The sequence below is a fragment of the Physella acuta genome, unplaced genomic scaffold (genome assembly GCF_028476545.2).
Source record: "Physella acuta isolate Inbredline_101_S28 unplaced genomic scaffold, ASM2847654v3 ptg000203l, whole genome shotgun sequence".
In the NCBI taxonomy this organism is placed as follows: domain Eukaryota; kingdom Metazoa; phylum Mollusca; class Gastropoda; family Physidae; genus Physella; species Physella acuta.
In genome coordinates, this window is record NW_026731722.1 from 28,055 (window position 1) to 46,219 (window position 18,165).

At 38.9% G+C, this 18,165-nt stretch overlaps 1 protein-coding gene across 5 annotated transcripts in view; it reads left to right on the forward strand.

The window, feature by feature from the left end:
* The window catches only part of LOC131937198 (RIMS-binding protein 2-like), a 205,907-nt gene that overhangs the window by 9,585 nt on the left and 178,157 nt on the right, over positions 1–18,165 (forward strand). Inside the window, exon 1 of one of the 5 annotated variants that reach the window (XM_059294424.1) lies at positions 10,132–10,241. The exons of 3 other annotated variants lie outside the window; for them this stretch is intronic. The gene's annotated coding sequence lies outside the window, so the exon portion shown is untranslated. Of the gene's footprint in view, positions 1–10,131; positions 10,242–14,709; positions 15,118–18,165 lie in introns of those variants that run through there. One more of the 5 variants, XM_059294419.1, reaches the window with a different exon arrangement.

The window sequence follows — 18,165 nt, forward strand, 5'->3', positions numbered from 1 at the left end:
CTGATTGAGAACCGCCGTTGTAAACCTACACACCCCGCTGTCAGCGATCGATCGTGATTGAATAAATCAGACAAGGTCTGTACCCCGCGTATCGAGAGTCTATTTTCTCTGTCTGTTTGTCCGTCTCGAGGTACATTAGAACCTACGGGAAGTGACAATAAACATACACTTGTACAGCAGACGTCAGGATTCATAGAGCTGTACCGGCCCGACTTGAGCAGGCGTGGGATCGAAGGTTTGACAAAAGTCAACAGCGCCGCTTTCCTTTTCAACGTGGCGGTGCCGTGTCGTCATTTTATAAACTTAAAAGGGAGAGATTTACCATTTATAGTTGTAATGGTGAGGTGACGACATAAACACAAGAGAAACGTTGCCCTTTTTATGATTGTATGATAAAAATACTGTATCAATAGCCCCTGTGACTCATTTAAATCAATGATGGTCGGTTGAAATATTTTAAAATTGAAGGGGAAACTGTGCATACACTGGTATGAAGAGACAGTTTTGAATATTTATGAAGGATGTTTGTTTTCGTTTGGAATAAGTGAAGGGAATAGTTTTCCTAATAGTTTTTGTGGATATTCTTATTTTTGATGCACTTTGGTGAAGATATTTTTGATGTTTTAGTGAAGACGTAGATGCTTTGATAAAGATATTTTTCTATTTTTTATGTAAATATTTTAGTAGAGCTATTTTAATACTTAGTGCAGATGTTTTAGGTTTTGGTCTAGATGTGTAAACGTTTTGGTCTTAAGGATTGGTGCTTTGTTGCCGAAATGTAGGTTTATGCAGTGATTTTTATGTGGTCTTGATATTTTACTGTGGATATTGTTTTTTGGTATAGACACATGTTTTGGTGTAGGTCTTTGATGTAGATGTTTGATGTTTTAATGTAGGTAGGCGTATCTAAAGTTTAGGTGTAGTTGTTTAATGTGGTGGGTGTGTATAAGTGATGATTTTGCGAGTATAAGTCCCACACATTCCAAATCTGTTACAATGGTTATATCTTACCACGACATGTTTGAATTGGATTACTTTCAGGCCGAGCGTGTTTATTGTTTGTGGCGAGTTTTAACAAGGCTCATAACTTTCCAACATCTTTACTAACAGAATAAAGCAGTTACTTCCCTTTCAATGTGTACAGCTTACACTGAGTATCGCCTCGTTTGTGTGGTGTCCAGAGATTCATGATATAGGCCCTATATACATATATATACATATATATATACATGTACATATACATATATATATATATATATATATATATATATATATATATATATATATATATATATATATATATATATATATATATATAAACTTAATTATTTAGGTACTTTCGTATTTTTTTTGTTATTGCTACATAACTCAAAACCCAGTGATGAGTCATAAATATCATGCTTTGCCTCAGCGTATTTCGGCACTTGATCTTAGATTTTGAGACCCCGTAATACATTTTCAACGTGATTACTAGGCGGGAGCCTCGAGTCTGGTCCCATATGAAAGTATAGGCGTCTATGGATCATGCTGATCACTGTCCGGTTATTTGCGAGGTCGACGGAATAGATGAATTGTATTTCATTTGCGCACTATACACAGTAGGGGTGCTTTGATTTCGTCACTTACAACTTTCAAAACTGTTTCATACATTTGGAAAACGAATTTAGGTAACTGAATCTTAAATTCTGCTCAAAACCCTGTGTCTTCATTGACCTATTCTATTCTATTTTTTCAAAACCTTTTTTTTTTCAAAGTTGTCGTTGACTAACCAAAGTAGGACTCCCCGTTAATTGTAATGTGTGTAATGGTTGGCATTTTATTTTAGCATACCAAGGTTTAAATTGAATGTTGGTTGCCCCAAGGTCTAGAAACGACTAACACTCAGACCTTGCTTTGGTCTGGTACCCCCCCCCCCCCCCCGAGAGGTACCCACAGGAAGGTACCCACTGGAAGGTACCCACAGGCAGTTACCCAATGTGCACAGTCCAAAAACTGTAACCCTTAACATACCCATCTAACCGTTATCTGCCCGCCAGTTGTACCAGTTGAGATAAAACAACAGAAACGTGTGTCTAGCTGCAAGTAATTCCTCATGGTGACCCCCGGGTTTTGTTGTTGATAGGAGACGCTGGTCTAGACTTTGTTAACACTGTCGTGTCCGTGCAGTAACACACGCACACGCACGCACACACATACACACACATATACACACAGACATACACAGACACACACTCATAGACACACACATACACAGACACACACGCACACGCACGCACACACATACACCACGACCGTAATCCAATCTTACAACACTGCAACTCCCCTAACCCCGCCGTAATTGGACTGACCATCATTCGTTGACCCGCGCTGTCACGCTGTCATAGGTTCGTGTCTTTGCAACACAGCACAAATCTTTCCTCGGTTGTTTAGAGCCGTTTTACCTCCCTTTGGTAAAGTACGGTAACTCTGGGTTTTGTTGTTGAACAATAAAGAAACAGAACTCATTATATTCGTTATTGAATTTCCTTTTGTTAAAAAAAGATGAAGTGGGAGCTATACATAGCCTCACGCGGCGCTATAGCTGCAGAAAATAAATGGCACTGTATGTGTCGTGTTATAGAAATATTGATTTTTATGTTACTTTACAGAAACTAATTGCGGCTTTAATTTTCTTGGTGCTGATAGAAAAACTAAACCGTGGCCGAGGAAAAGGCGAGTGCGATAAATAAGGTAGGAGGGCATCTAAGGGCAGAGCTGAAATGTTATGACACGCTTGTTAAGACTTGTTTTAATTAACATTTTTTACCTGGATATGCTTGTTAAAATTGTTCGTTTTAATGACGCCTTGGACGTTTCAGTTTGGTGGCGAGTATGATCTGGTCAGTGGCTTGAGTTGTTCGTTTGGTTTATTTAGTGGTTCGTTTGGTTTATTTAGTGGTTCGTTTGGTTTATTTAGTGGTTCGTTTGGTTTATTAAGTGGTTCGTTTGGTTTATTTAGTGGTTCGTTTGGTTTATATAGTGGTTCGTTTGGTTTATTTAGTGGTTCGTTTGGTTTATTTAGTGGTTCGTTTGGTTTATTTAGTGGTTCGTTTGGTTTATTTAGTGGTTCGTTTGGTTTATTTAGTGGTTCGTTTGGTTTATTAAGTGGTTCGTTTGGTTTTTTTAGTGGTTCGTTTGGTTTATATAGTGGTTCGTTTGGTTTATTTAGTGGTTCGTTTGGTTTATTTAGTGGTTCGTTTGGTTTATTAAGTGGTTCGTTTGGTTTATTAAGTGGTTCGTTTGGTTTATTTAGTGGTTCGTTTGGTTTATTTAGTGGTTCGTTTGGTTTATTTAGTGGTTCGTTTGGTTTATTTAGTGGTTCGTCTGGTTAATTATGTGGTTCGTGTGGTTTATTAAGTAGTTCGTTTGGTTTATTAAGTGGTTCGTTTGGTTTATTTAGTGGTTCGTTTGGTTTATTAAGTGGTTTGATTGGTTTATTTAGTGGTTCGTTCGGTTTACTTAGTCGTTTATTATTGTTACATTTTTAGTGATACATTTTTTGCTGGTGTGTTTATAGAAACTCATTTGGATAAATTAGTGACTCATGTATAGTTGGATCGTTGGTTTAATTCAGCTGCTTGATTACAGTGGTCCGTTTGGTTTGTGTCATTGAACGCTTTGGTCTCTACCTTTCATTTTTGTTTAATTAATGCCTCGTTTCATTTTTTTATTGGCTCGATTCTAAGTATTTCGTATGGCCGTTATTGTGGTTAGTTTTTGTTTATTGGGATTTTCGTTTGGTTTGGTAAAAAAATATTCTGATTGGTTGGTTAAGTTAGGTATCCGTTCTTTGCTTACATCACTGTGCGACTTTGCAGTTCATAGAGCGACTCTTACCTGTGTTATAGTTCGCAATTTTGCCTGCAGTTTGTGGATTTATCGATCGGGTGGGATGAATGGAAGATGACCGTAAGAAAGCAGGAGTCTAGAAAATCGATATTCATCAGCAGGACGACTGCGCTCTTTGATTGTCTTGCGTTTGTTTTATAAAGACGAGAATGAATTTTTTACCAAGTGGAGATTCAGCAACTAGTTCTAGCTTCTCACACTTTGCTTACAATAGAGAGATGATTCCATGTCCGACCTTGTTGTGGGCTGTTTCTCTTTCATTTGTTGAACGTGTGCTATTGTTGTACGATTTAGCTACTCTTGAGGATGTAAGAACTATTTTCATGTGGATTTAGTTTCTATTCTCACTAGTATTCGAACACATCATAGCAATCTACAACTATCGTTATAGTTGATTACACGTATGTTAAAACAAAAAACTAAAAAGTTTCTATTATTTTTATGCGGACAGCACACAGTAATTAGTGTTTTCATTTAAGATTGTGTGTGTAGGGTCTTGTGTGTGTGTGTTAATATTGTGTGCTGTGCCTTGTGTAAGTTAAGATTGTGTGTGTAGGGTCTCGTGTGTGTGTGTTAAGATTGTGTGCTGTGCCTTGTGTAAGTTTAGATTGTGTGTGTAGGGTCTCGTGTGTATGTGTGTGTGTGTTAAGATTGTGTGCTGGGTCTTGTGTATGTGTTAAGATGGTGTGTAGGGTCTAGTGTGTAGGGGGAATTGGTCCAAGTGCTGTGTCAGCCGATTGGGTATGTACAGCGTGCTGTGAGTGTGTGTGTATGGCTTGAAATGTGTGACCACTAGATATCGGTGTGATTGCTCAATGTTAGCGATAGGGAATTCCCGCTGACTCGGCGAGGACATAACTGACGACGTCATTCATCTTGTGAGTCACCGGCTGATCTAGGGTCTTTTCCCGGTGTCTCTGTATCTGTGTGTGTATGGGGGGGGGATAGGCTGCTAGGAATATTTCAACATGATGTCACCACCGTTTAAGACGCTGTCTAGGTATAGTTTGCTCATGAGTGAGTTCTCTACAGGTGTAAGCGTACCTCAGGGTTATCGTTCGACCTGCACGTGCATCATGTTTATATTTAGCCAGTCTTCGATTGATTTCTCTGCGTATTAGCCGGTCACCTGATACAGAAGTAATCTAAATACAAATATACTTTTATAAAAAAAAATACATTTGGTTTGTTAGTGGTGGGGTTTGGGTAAAGTCTTTATGTGAGGGTTTAAGAGCTACGTGTTTCATAATTTTGTGAGGTGAGGTGCTATGATGCTAACCAGTTGTGTAAAGTGGAGGCAGTGGCGTCGCTAGGTCGGGTGTCACCCGGTGCGGTAACTCATGGAGTCAGCCCCCCCGCCCCCCACCAAAGGAAAAAAGCATATTGTGTCTAATTGTGTAAAGTTAAGGTGCTATGATGAAATCTACTTGTGTAAAGTTGAGGTGCTACAGAAGTATATAATTGTGTAAAGTGGAAGTACTATGTTACCTACTTGTGTAAAGTGGTGGAGGGCGTTCTCCTTAAATATTTTCTTAAAGATTTGATGTTCTGTTATGTATTTGTGTAAGACTTGGTGTTCACCTCTGTAATTACCTAAAGTGGAGCTATGCTCTTGTATACCTGTGTAAGGTGGAATTATTCACTGGGTTAATTTTCCTTTATCGATCGTGATCTAATAGCTCTAGAAATTCCAAATTTGATTTAAGCCCAAAGTGGGCCTAAAAATTGGATTAATCTAATAATTACTAACATTAGGGCCTAATTAGTTTAATTGTAATAAGCTTTGTTTGACTTTGTGTTACTGTCATTGAGCTTTTAATCTATATAGCTAGATTCTAGATATTCATACTGTTGTACAAGGCTTACTTAGTAGAAATTAAATATGCTATAATTACAGAATTCTGACTATATCACTCAGAATAAACAGATATGACTAAATAAGCCTAATGTATATTACATTGTTTTAGAAGAATTACTTTTGCTTTACAGTAAGCATGTATTTTTAGTGTCTGTGTACACTAGTTAATATTTATTTTTACTGTTAATGTTTTTTTTACTTAGACCAATAAAACAGTTGTGTGGTTTACACTTAAAGTCAGTATCTCAAGCCAGTTACCCTTAATAATAATGTACTCAAGCCCTCAAACCACTTCTCTGGTTTATCAATTGTGTGCTCTACTGCTTGACCAATGAATCCCAATTTAGTAATTGTAGGTCATTGTAAAAATATATATTGATATATCCTAAATAAATCTTTTATCAAGTGTTAAGATTTATGTTATTTTTATTGAGTGTTGTTTTAATACGTTCTTTGTGTTTGTGTGTGTTAGTTCAGTGATTTTGGAAAGCTGTAGTGATTGAGGAAACTAAACAGTGTTTAACTTGCAAATTTTATTTAAAGCAAAATACACTGGCGCTAGACTGCCATTACTACTAACCCAAAGTCTCAAGTTAAATTGAGGTTTAAGTCAGTAAAAAGTCCCTGTGTGCACCCAGCAATGAGGGGTACCTAACTCACATCAGTGAAAGTAAAGGCATTGTCATAGTGCTGACCACATCATGGCTTCGAATGCCAAGTTCACAGAACAGTTGAACTCTTTGCAATCTGATCCATGGACAAACAGGCTAGAAATAGAAACAGGAACTTTACAACTCTCACTGTTGTTTACAATATTTTCATACACTAACAATAACATTAACAATTACAATCAATAAACAAATTCAATGATTAAGACAAGTTCAATTTTTATTAAATAAATTAATAATTTATTTAGTATTTAAAGATAAAGGCACTTTATTTAATGTAATATTTGTCCCTTAATTTCAGGGAATTTAATTTTTTCCTGCATCAAATATTGTTATTCATAAATTGCAGACTCAGATGAAATCTTCATTCTAAAACACATTTTGATTTCCTATGTTTTGTTGATAGTCTTAGTTAAGGTTGCCTGGAACATGTGTAGGGTACTTTCTTCTGTGTTTACTAGAGGTCTATATGCACTGATTTAATTCAGGTATTCTGAAAAATAGATTTACACACAATATTTATACTTAAAATTTTGTCTCATAATCATAGTTTACATTTTTATACATAATAAGCGTATCAAAAATATAAATAAAATTGCAATCAAAACTAGCCATTAAATCTATAACTTCAGGTCAATATTGACAAATCTCTTACTAAATTTAAACTCTAGATCTAATAACCATAATTCAATGCCTACTAAAATAACTGGGTCTTGCTAGATTTACACATAAACTTCCTACATCTAGATTTCTAAGTAAGCATATGCCTACTACTCTAGTTTGTAGCAGACTTTCTTAATCTTTAGCAGTCAACTAAACTTTAAATCTACTTCTTAAATCAAATCTAGATAGGTTCGCAGTAGCAACAGATGTCAACATTTTAATTTTATTAATATTATAATATTATTATTTATAATTATTGCCTACTAAATTCCTAAATAATTCTAGATCTAGATTTCTCTAGACAAGTTACTAACTAGATTTATTAGCACTGTTGTTAACTAGCTACATCTAGAAAAAAAATATATAGACTCAGAGACCTACTCACTGGATCTAGAATTATAGAAAAATCTTATTCCGGCTAGTCACTTCGTCATTAATTATTAATTATCATTAGGTCCTATTATTAACTTTTTAATTTATTACACTCACAATGTTGCATTCACTCTCTAGTCTCTACTAAGTCTACTTCAGTAACTATGCTCAACTGAACTACACTAACATCCTCAGTAGTCTACAGTCTGCACTTAGTTAGACTAGTCGTAGTCACTACTTGTACTTAGAAGTACTTACTAGAATCTAGATTGTAGATATTAGATAAGTACTTGCAATCAGATCTCTACAAACATACACTAAATCTAATCACTGTCATTTTGGTAATCTATCGTTTTGGGTACGTAAAATCGCCCGCGGCTATTAATGTACGAAAAAGTTACCTCATTGTCAAGGCTGTAATAGAAGTATATTGTGATATGTTTGTGTCAAATATTATAGATAAATGAATAATAAACCTAAATCAATGGCTAAATATATCAATTTAGGCCCGAAATTAACTTTAAACAGCAGTGTCTGCAAGCAAGATTTGCTATATAAACAGCAGCCATTTGTAAAATAGAGTGACTTCCGCCTGAATCTGGCGCTATAAGTCTATAAAAATAAAACTTTAACAAGATGGCTGCTATAGTAAATGAGCATGGTTGCATCTGTTGGAAACATCGCTGGTGTTCATTTATTACTGAAAAGTTTTAATTCAATTGTTTAGAAACAGGTACATAAATGAAACAAGGAAACATTTTTGTATTTTTCAAAACATAAATCCTCCTCAAAATGTGAAATAATTATTAAAATGTAAGGAGTCACCTGTTTTTCACATTACTAGTCGCGGGCGATTTTACGTACCTAAAACGATAGATTACCGTCATTTTTTATTTAGAGGGATCAGTATAGATCTAGACTCTAGTTAAGGAAGTATAAAGAACAGATTTAGGATCAGGTTGATTGAGATCTATTACTAATAACTATTAGATATCTAGATCTAGTTGCAATATGCTGAAATAAAGTGTAAAGTCGAACTTGATAATCGTTTGTTTACTGTTTACCAAATCGTCCAGTAGGAGTAATGTCCCCTGGGGCTAGGCTTGCTAGGTCTTAGATTTAACTTTTAAAAATAATTAATTTACTTACCGCCACAAAACTTTTCTGTCAGAATTGAATGCAAATACATTACTTCCCAACCGTACGTACACAATAGACTTGAAATTTTGTATATTTGTTGCATATTGGGAGTTCATGATGAGTTTAAAATCTTGAAGCGAAGTCAAGAAACAAGCAGCCGCCATGTTTTTTTATCAATGGGAATCATGATCGCAAAAATTCATTTAGTTTGAAAAATTTTATCTCTCCCTGGCGGAAGTTTTTCCAAAACTTTGAATGGATTAATGAATTAATATTATTAATTATTTCAAAAATTATTTTCAATAGTTTATCTTGAATTAAAAAATTCAAAACACGTAAAAATCAATACTTAATATTTTGTTTTAATTTTTGACAGCTAAAACATAATTTTAGCGCTTGCCAATTAATTAATATAATTTTTTGAAAAATAGCATGTTATATAGCAAAGTATTACTGCAACACCCAATTAGATCAGCGGGTATACGACTCAAGTCTGGAACTGTTCTATAGCTAACGCTTTGGGAATCCCCTTTGTTTAGTTGGGAATTCCCACTGAGCTAAATACGTTTTGCGTGTGTGCTCTTCTGTGATTCTCTGCCGCTGAGGAGTTTAGGCACTGTGAGTTCAATTCTTGTGGGATAAGGATATAAATAGAATGTGTCTCGAGACTCGTGGTCTGTAAGTGGTGCGGGCATCGGTGGTAGTGATGGTGTGCACCAACTGACCTCGGGACTAGTGGTCTATGCTGACCAATAACAAAGTGGTGAGAACATTTGTGGTTGTGATGGTGTGCACCAACTGACCTCGGGACTAGAGGTCTGTGCTGACCAATAACAAAGTGGTGCGGACACTGGTGGTAGTGATGGTGTGCACCAACTGGCGAAGACATGCAGTGGACGGAGAAGAAGGTCTCGCAGTGCCGGGACACGGCTGTGACTGAGTCTGTTCAACAAAGGCTTTCTGAGGTTCAGGAAGAAGGAGCAGGTTCCAAAGTTTCCGCATGCCGGAACGGTGGCTCACCAGCAACCAGAAACCGGAACACTGGCATGCTGGTGACTGGAAGCCGGAACGGTGGTTCACCGGTGATCAGACACCTGAGCGCTGGCTCACCAGTGACCGGAAACCGGAAAGGCAGTTCACCAGTGACCGGAAACCGGAACAGCAGTTCACCGGTGACCGGAAACCGGAACAACTTTTCACCCGTTACCGGAAACCGTAACGGCAGTTCACCGGTAACCAGAAGCCTGAGCACTGGCTCACCAGTGACCGGAAACCGGAACGCCAGTTCACCGGTTACCAGAAGTCGAAACTCTGGCTCACTGGTGGCCGGTAAGCGGAACTGCGACACTCCAGTAATTGTCATCAGGAACTGCGGCACACCTGTGATCGAAAGCCCCAGCTCTTGTACCCGTAACTCCGGTACACCAGTCACGCTAAATCGGACCGGTCGCTCTCCCGTAACAGAACGCCCCGGTAGCCGGAATAGTGACACATCAGGGCACCGGAACGGGTTTTCCCCAGGAAACGAGAGTCGGTGTTCTAGTACAATACTGACCGGAAACCGGAACTGTCCCACACCAGTTGGTGGGTCAAGATGGCACGGCAAGAAACTGAGCTGTACCTGTGGTCACGGTCGGCTGGATCTCATCAAGGTGAGTAGTTTGTTCCCTGGACACTGTTGTTGTGTGTTTCCACAGTAGCTCGGTACATCGTATACAGTCTGGATTATCGACAGTCTAAGTAATGACATTGTATACAGTCTGTCTTACCGACGGTCTAACTGATGACTGGTTTCAAGAAATAAGTTGTTAGATGTTTGTAGAGAAATTGAAATAAGAGCTATTTCGTCAGTAAATGAAAAAAAAAAAAACTAAACAGTTTATAAACTAAACGAAATAGTTAAAGCACACGATAAGAAATCTTGAGTTCAGTTCCTGGGCGTGAGTAGAAGATATAGTAAGATATCCATCTATCTCACATGAGTACCGGGCCTAGTGGGTAGGAAGTAAAGTAGGTAGCATAGTGTAGACCACACCTTCCAGTTATATGAGGTAAAAAAATACATCGCTTTATTTACTGTATTTTTAAGGTATAACGTGCTATTATGTAAATACATATGACTAATATCAAACCGTTCGTCATGCGTAAATTTTCCCCTCAATAGCAAAATAGTCTGTCAAAATGTATTATGTGTGCGCGCTGATCGGAAACTTGTAAAGGGTATTAAGCAAAACGATTGCGCGGCAGGTTTACAACTTCTGCACGGCCGCACAGTTTATATGGAACATAGACACAACATGCACAAATTAAAATAATTGACTCGTCTTCCTTACTACTAACAAGCGCCTGGACTGGCATTTTATACCAACACCGCTAAATGTCCAGCTCAAAAACTTGTTTTTCTCAACACATGAAAGTGTCTTGAAATACACCACTTAAACAGTAAAGTCTTATTTTAGTTTTAAGATTAACTTTCACTTTTATGTGTAAAAATAATTCCTATTTATAGTAGTGCGGCATGTTTTTTCTGTACATCTCTGTTATAAAGCAACGTGTCTAAGTCTTTAAAAACATGTTTTTAAAGGGCCTTGCGTAGAATAGGCTTTTATTCTCTAGCATCACAACATTTTTTCTAAAATGTTCATTAGCTACGTATAGTGATCTGAAATATCCATTAGGTAGGTACAGTTACCTGTAATGTTGTCCATTAGCTAGGTACAGTTACCTGTAATGTTGTCCATTTGCTAGGTACAGTTACCTGTAAATGTTGTCCATTAGCTAGGTACAGTTACCTGTAATGTTGTCCATTAGCTAGGTACAGTTACCTGTAATGTTGTCCATTAGCTAGGTACAGTTACCTGTAATGTTGTCAATAAGCTAGGTACATTTACCTGTAATGTTGTCCATTAGCTAGGTACAGTTACCTGTAATGTTGTCCATTAGCTAGGTACAATTACCTGTAATGTTGTCCATTAGCTAGGTACAGTTACCTGTAATGTTGTCCATTAGCTAGGTACAGTTAGCTGTGATGTTGTCCATTAGCTAGGTACAGTTAACGGAAATGCCCTACCGTTAGCTAGGTACCGTCTTGTATTTATTATCTAGGCACAATTCCTGACAAGAGATATTTTCAATACATTTCAGCTACCAACGCTTTTGTTCTTAAAACTAACGAAAAGTTGTTTACTCTTTCATTTAGGTCAAATGAAAAGTTGTTGATATGCTGTGTTGTTATATTAGACTGCAGAAAATTATGACTTTGTACATCAGATTTTTTCCTTCATGTATGTTTTCATCTATCTATATATATAATTATCTTCTTAGAGACGATAGAAAACACCAATCTGTAAGCGCGCTCCCTACCACCCCCACCCCTACATGATCTGGTGAGCTGTGGTTCACGCTAAATCTTTACAATCGTAGAGCCGGATTTAGTGACGGCTATTAGGGGCAGATAATTTAGTTTGAAACGATTTTAAACTTAGGGGAGTTAACTAAGAGGAGTTTACTTTCACGGGGGGGGGGGGGGGGGTTGGGGTTGGGGAAAGGAGGGGGGTGTTATCGTCCTTAACGAGCTAATGACAGTGTTTTAAAGCAAATATTTTCAGTGGCAGCGTTGGTACTGTCCAATTCACAAATTATGAATTATTGAAAGGTAGAAAATGAAACAACTAAATAGCGGGTATGATACGCCGCGGGTCGGCTCGTTATTTTATATTTCTTAAAATTCCGCCGCTTTGTAGTGAATACTTTGATACTACGCTGAGTTATCTGTCGATTGTTTTGACCTTCGCGTTGTTCAACTTTGTGTGTCTCCACATTCCAGTCCATTCTTCAGCTGTGTCTAGCCTGATTGGTGGTACGTCTGAAGGCTAGGGCACACTCTCAGTCATGCGTGACCAGGGCTAATAATGAGACCACACATCGTATGGTCACAGTTACCTGTTTGATATTGTACCAATGAGGTGTTGGTGTGGCCGTCAGGACAAATTTTACCTGACTCATCGTATGGTCACCTAGGTACCTGTTTGATGTTGTACCGATGAGATGTTGGTGTGGCCGTCAGGACGGACTTTACCTGACACACATCGTACGGTCACGGTTACCTGTTTGATGTTGTACTAATGAGGTGTTGGTGTGGTAGCCAGTATTGTACCTTGGCAGCATGTATTTTACCTGACAGTCACAGTTACCTGTCTGATGTTGTATTACCTGTATTGTTGGTGTGGCAGTCCCAGTACTGTACTCCAGCGAGACGGACTCTCCCTCCCTCCCTACCCCACCCCCGTGGACTTGGGTACCTGTTGTTCTAACCGACTCCGTTACCCGTTACCTGCAAATATCAACCTCTTGTTCTAACCGACTTCGTTACCTGCATATATCAACCTGTTGTTCTAACCGACTCCGTTACCTGCATATATCAACCTGTTGTTCTAACCGACTCCTTTACCTGCATATATCAACTTGTTGTTCTAACCGACTCCTTTACCTGTATATATCAACCTGTTGTTCTAGCCGACTCTGTTACCTGCATATATCAACCTGTTGTTCTAACCGACTCCGTTACCTGCATATATCAACCTGTTGTTCTAACCGACTCCTTTACCTGCATATATCAACCTGTTGTTCTAACCGACTCCTTTACCTGTATATATCAACCTGTTGTTCTAGCCGACTCTGTTACCTGCATATATCAACCTGTTGTTCTAACCGACTCCGTTACCTGCATATATCAACCCGTTGTGCACCTTGTCGACGGCTTTGATGCCGCAGATCTCGAGTCTGAACTTGATCAATGCGCAGGTGCATAACACGTGCATGGCATTTTGGCTTCAGTTGAATGAAAGATACACAGATAAATGTTGCGAGCTATTTATAGAAGGGGCGGGGTGTTATAGGAATTTGCATCTTTAGTTATTAAATACATTAACTTTTTATGCCTCAGTAATGCTCGTTTTTTATAGAGCCCTTATAGAGAATGCTACTAAAATTAAATAAAATAACTTAAAATGTATAGTGTTTTCTATTTTTTTAAAATCAGGAAACACCTTTTGCAATAGAATTGAAACTCTAGTTGATACATACAATAGTTGACGTTTATCACACTGGTCTTTCTGCTGATGGAGCATTTCAAAGATTGCCGACTGGCCTAATTGTTCTTATTGTGTCACCTCTTCTGTGCACTAGGTACACACTTTAATTGGACCACTCGGTACTTCTACAGTATGGAGATGTACTTGTACTTTAACACTACTTACCTATCGCCTACCTCTTGGGCCACTTTAGTTACTTAAGTACTCGAACTTTCACCTTTAGTCTCAGGTAGCCCGTGCTACTGGTTTCGGTTGTACAATTCGTTTCACTTTTTAAAATAAGTATCACCTATACAAACTAAACTATTGTTCTTATATTTTGTATTACTAGTCTCACTAATTCTAATAAAGTCTCACATATACTGCATTACAAGCTTTATTGCTAAGCAAGTTTCATCTGTACAAGTCTGATCTATAGTATAAGGGTCTCACCTATAAAGGACACACCTGTACAAATCTCACCTGTACAAACCTCACCTGTAGAAATCTCACAAATAAAGGTCTCACTTGTACAAATCTCACCCATAAAGGTCTCACCTATAAAGGTCTCACCTGTACAAGTCTCACCTATAAAGGTCTCACCTATACAAATCTCACCTATAAAGGTCTCACATACACAAATCTCACCCATAAAGGTCTCACCTGTACAAATCTCACCTATTTAGGTCTCACCTGTACAAATCTCCCCTTTAATATACTCTACTCACCTTCTGACATTCCCATGCAGCGCGCGCAAGGGGATATAATTTCCAGTGGCAACAATCTTTCCTCGACACCGCCGCAGGTAACTCTGTGTTACGGGTCAACCTGCTGTGATTGTGTTTGCACTGGGCCCGTCTTTCGCCCCATCCTTCCCCTCACCTCAGAAAGTCACACCCCCCCCCCCCCCTTCAGCACGCGACCCACGTTAGTGTACACCTACCTACACAGCAAAGACCCAAACTAACAACAGTGAACATAAAATAAAACACACACCACACAATCTTGTTTACAATCACAGCGCAAACAGCTGGCCCCTAGATTGGATTCGACCTGTGTCGAGACAGTCAACACTTCGACACTCAGCGTGTAGCAGTGTGTGTGTGTGTGTTGCCTGTATGTGCCGTGTTATCAAATTTCTTCCCTCTGCGTGTCCGTGGATTAAACTGTGTGTGCTCGTATTTCACGACCCTGCCGGGTCACTGTGCTGTAGTGATTGGGTTGTTGTAATTAGTTTTTTTTTCTAAAGACGCCAACCCACATCGCCATTAGTCGAATCGATGAATCGATGTTTGATTCATTCACAAAGTTAGTGTAGGTTAGTGTTTGTTTTCTCAGTTCGACTGTTCTGTTGGATATTGTGATTTCTTATGGACAAGGTGAATCATTCACTAACGGATAAGTGATAAGTTGCCAATTCAGGGTCGAACCCACCTGAATCTGTTAACAAACTCAGGTGTGATTTGTTTTGGTTTTGAATCTTGTAGATCTAGCTGTAGACTACAGGTATTTCATATGTGTTGGACTAACTTGCTAAGTTAAAATATTTGCCTTATTTTCGCTGTATGGATTTATGTAGAGATAAATAATTAAGACTCTGTTTTGTTTAGCTTCGCTAATCGATTTATCGATCTCATTTCACGGTGTTAATTATGATACGGGTATTAAGTCTAAATAATAAAAATTTTAATTATATAAATCAATTTAGGTAAGGAAGGCTTTCATAAGCTTAATTAGATTACTTAATCATCTGGTGTATATCGCCCACCTCAAAAGTAATTAGCGCTTAGTATAAAAATGTTAACCACAGGCCCACACACCACATAACTGAGTGTAAACGTTATTATTTTCCTTCGGTTTGAATATTTTAGTTGTAAATTTAATTCGTGATTATCAAGGCTAGGTCTATGAAAATTATAATTGACGAAATACATGTGACTTTGTGGTGATCGAACTTGTTGTCACCACCTCTTGAAATGGGCAGAGGCCATACCAGCTGTTTCCACATCACCTGTTTGGAAATCGTGATATATTTTTATTCGGTTGTCACATAAAGCAAACAAGGTCGTTTTACTGTTGTGTCGGCAGGGCGGGGACGATATAGATCGACTGGTGAACATAGCTATTGACGTCTACGCTAGACCACCTATGTGCGATGTAATGTGATGATCTGTTTTGTTTGATAGGGACCAGCGTAGCGGGAGGGGGTGGAGCTCAAGAAATTACAAGCCGAAGTTTTATTTAAAATGTTTTGATGGTTGCAAAGTATTAGAGTTCAGTTCCATTTAACGTACGCTCATAACTTTACGCATCTAAACCCTGAACCCTTCGACCACCCCCTCCCCTCCCGACCACCCAACCAACGCCTCGCAACCACTCTTGACCATCCGACCAACGCCTCGCAACCACTCTTGACCATCCGACCAACCCCTCCCTACCAACGCCTCTTGACCCCCCCACCAACCCCTCTCAATCAGCCGACCAATGGGTGGGGGCGCTGCTTAAATAAAAGTCCACATCCCGTATCAACAGAGTTGTCCTGTTCAAGTCACGTGCCACTATGTGACACACTCGGCTGTTATTACAGGGCTGAATAGTACTGACCACATACCTGTATTATTTGAGTGTCACGGACAACCACATGATGACCTGCTAGTGACGACCTGTTAAAAACATCTTGACGACACCTGTATTCAGCAGACCCGATGCACTCACTCCCCAGTACTCACTTTTTATCAGTCATTTGGTCATTAGATAAACCAGGACTTGTAAATAGGTCACTCACTCCTCAAGGTGTGCCTCTGACACGCTTATTGATTTTGTGCACTAAGGCACAGATCAATGGGTTATCGAAACAATCGGCCTGTGGTGTTGCAGGTAGAAGGTCGAATCACCCCATGTCCAATGTTACCTTACTATATCCAGCCACTCTACCCTCATGTTATCAAGTCGCAAACCCTCGTCTGTGTGCTCGTGAGTCCTTCCATGTCGCCTACGAGAGTACTTTGTCATGTAACCAATCCATACACATTCATGGGCGTTTGTCTTGTTGCTGAGTCAGACTGCTCACCTCTTGAGGGCTGGGTTCATGGTTGGGTTCACTGGGGCATGGTTGGGTTCACGGGCTCGTGGTTAGGTTCACTGTGGTTGGGTTCACTGGTTCATGGTTGGGTTCACTGCCTCATGGTTGGGTTCACTGGCCCATTGTAGGGTTCACTGGCCCATGGTTGTGCTCACTGTCTCATGTACCTTACTGACATAAGAAGAGTTAGGGCAACTTTCTCCGCACTTAACAGTTCTCTGGTCCCTGAGTCACATACAGACTCCAGTCTCTCACGCGATAAGGGACTCTCACTGCCAGTTCTTTGCATTACGGCTATTTATAGTCTACACACAATGTAATAGTGTTTAGTACGCCTATCATTCAAATATTGCTACCTTAGTACGTTTACAATCAAAATATTGCTACCGTAGTACGTTTACAATCAAAGTATTGCTACCGTAGTACAGCTAACATTGAAATACTTTTACCGTAGTATGTTAATCATTGACCTTTTGCTACCTTAGTACAGCTACCATTGAAATATTGATACCGTTCGTTGAAATATTTTATAGATACCATAGTACGGTTATCGTTGAAAACTTAATACCTACCTCAGTACCATTGTATTTTATATTTTATAACTACCGCTACAAGACTACCATTGCAATATTTTATGACTACCGCTAGAAGACTACCATTGCAATATTTTATAACTACCGCTACAAGACTCCCATTGCAATATTTTATAACTACCGATAGAAGACTACCATTGCAATATTTTATAACTACCGCTAGAAGACTACCATTGCAATATTTTATAACTACCGCTAGAATAGGGCTAATACCATTGCAATATTTATAGCTACCATAAAGCGACCATAGGACGACTACTTTATATAGCCACTATAGGATTACTAGCATAAAAATAGAACTACATTGACACGACTTGAAATGTCGCATCTTCCCTCACCTGTTGCTACCTAGGGCTCAGGTATCTAGAAACACCTACAGATTGTTTTATTGACTTTCTACCTGTAAGCCAGCTTGTTCTTTTGTTTACCCTTCTACTTATTAGCGACGCTGACAGTGTCCTATTCACGAACTTTGTGTGTGTGTTCTAACCCCCCCCCCCCTCCTACATTCTTCAAAGGTTGATGCTTAACTAAAAATATCTGTCCCAACATGATTTAAAAAATAAACAACTAAAGTTAGCGTACGTCTACGTGTAAAACTAGGAGATGGGGGTGGTGGGGGGGGGGGGGGGGGTTGAATTCAGACAGTCGTTTGTTTTGACAGTTGTCAGTTATTTGGCTTGATACTGGTCAGTTATTTGGCTTGATACTGGTCAGTTAATTGGCTTGATACTGGTCAGTTATTTGGCTTGATACTGGTCAGTTATTTGGCTTGATACTGGTCAGTTAGACTTGCCACTGGTCAGTTATTTGGCTTGATACTGGTCAG